A 2,018-nucleotide genomic window follows, 5' to 3' on the forward strand; every position below is an offset into this window, starting at 1 on the left:
ACTGCAACGCCCAAGACGCTGCCCCTAAGCCAGCAAACTTGCCCAGGCTCGAACGTGCACTTCTCAGCTTGCAACTGCTCCTCCTAAAGACTCCACGACACCATCCACACATTGAGCCAGATAAATCTCCAAACGACAACCGAGATCTAATTGTATCTGGGGAAAACAACGCCCAGGGGGCAGCCAGAAACTGCCAACTAAGGCACTGCTCGCTGCAGAGCTCCAGGGTCCGAGCAGCTTTCATCTTAAAAAATAAAATGTTGAGTGATACTTTACCATATCAGGTGCTAAATTGTCATTTTAGGTTAAATATCTGCAGTTTTGAGGGATGAACTTACTGTTTGCAATGTCTCCTTGCAGCTGAAGAATTTGAGGAACGGGCATTGTGAGAATAACTATATCAAACTGTTCTGGTGATCCTGTTTTCCTGGAGACTTCCCATTTCCCGTCCCGAAGACAGATTTGAGTTACGTGATGTTCAAAGAAGACATTTGCATCTGCTTCACAAAAAGGGCAAGTTAAACACAAGCGATAGTAAATCTGACAGATAAAAAAAAGAAAAAAAAAAGAAAACCAGAGGACTTTCCCTCAGTAATTAGAAGACTGTAATGGTTCACAAGTTTTGCAACTCAAATTTCTTCTTAATTGTCTGTGCACAGTACAGTCCCACTCCTACTGAATTATGACCATCCTAGTTGTGTCAGATCTGGCTTTCACACACTAACACAACAGCACAAACATACGTTTGATCCTTGATCTTAGRCCTTAGGCTTGTGCTTACATTTTTATACGTCAGCAGCGCAGCTGAAGTCAGCCAAGAGCTTGCAGGACTTAGAATACAGGCACGTTCATCCATTTAGGTAACCTCAAGGTATACATAAATGAAGAAAGCAAATATCCTAATTGGAAATTTTAAATACGAAAAGCAGCTCCAGAACACCATCAAAAACACAACTGACGACTTGCACTCCAGGCAACGGCATCTCAAAATTACCTGACTTTTTTAAGAAATACTTGACAACCGAGGAGCTGCCCTGGGGTGCCACGTAATTGCGAGTGCCTTCTTTCACCACCATCCCTTCGACGGGTGCCCTCAGCGGTTCCAGGATGCCATGAGACAGAAGCTCCTCATAGAGGCTGAAACAGAGCAAAAACAACACAGATGAGTAAAGTTTGCTGCATGCAGATGCACGGTGGTGGTCATTTTTGATAGCTGAAGTCCAAACAGGGGTAGCTCCTCAGTTTATAGCTGTCTTACCAGGGCTGTCTGTGTGTAAGCAACTGACCTGCCTATGTCTCCTGCAACAGAGCCGTGTTAGAAAGCAGTTTGTCTGAAAAGCTTCTCTTCGTCTGGGAATTTGGAAGGGCTAAAGGTGGAAGCAGCGTGAAGAGGAGGTGTTTGAAGTTTCGTACAAACTGACTCTCCTCCATGGGGGACGTGCAGGACGGTTGCAGGAGCTGGATGCGGGTGTCCGGAGCAGGTCCCTGAGCAGCAGAAATGTGATTTTCCCCCACTTCTGCTGCCCAGTGACCCCTCTTCTGCGGGTGACGCCGCAGCCACACAAAGCAAGGGACTCAATTAAAAAGAGTTCTTGCATCTTTCTAATTTCCTACCTAGGCTTTCCTCGGTATCCACAGTCATTACTACAGTGTTGCAGGCATTTCAAAGCTCTGGAATGCCAGGAGCTTCGCGGATGGAAAGGGAAACACGGGGTGCTTGGCTCCGCACTCCCCTCCTGGGGAGGGCGGATTTGCCAAGAGGATGTTTTCCCAACAGCCGTGAAACGAATCCGATGGGATTTCAAGGGATGCTAACCRAGGCAAAGGCCGTTTCACAGCCGGGCCAGGCCAAAAAACAACCCGTCCGTGCAGGGCGGGGGGACAAAAATCACCCCACGGTGCCAGCACGCCCCGGAGCCGAGGCGTGCTCCGAATGGCCGCTGGGGAAGCGGGAAGGAAGGATGGGGATGGTGGCGCTCACCTGGGGAGGCATGGGGATGGCAGTGCTCACCTGAGGC

At 48.7% G+C, this 2,018-nt stretch overlaps 1 long non-coding RNA gene across 1 annotated transcript; it reads right to left on the reverse strand.

Moving 5' to 3' along the window:
• Positions 1 to 351: 351 nt before the first annotated feature.
• On the reverse strand, positions 352 to 1,025 carry LOC112948425. Its single transcript, XR_003249620.1, has 2 exons — positions 995 to 1,025; positions 352 to 497 (listed from the first exon to the last, which is right to left on the reverse strand). It is a non-coding gene; the product is annotated as an uncharacterized LOC112948425 (long non-coding RNA).
• Positions 1,026 to 2,018: the final 993 nt, after the last annotated feature.

The sequence above is a fragment of the Nothoprocta perdicaria genome, unplaced genomic scaffold (genome assembly GCF_003342845.1).
Source record: "Nothoprocta perdicaria isolate Ctin4 unplaced genomic scaffold, notPer1 scaffold_260, whole genome shotgun sequence".
Lineage (NCBI taxonomy): Eukaryota > Metazoa > Chordata > Aves > Tinamiformes > Tinamidae > Nothoprocta > Nothoprocta perdicaria.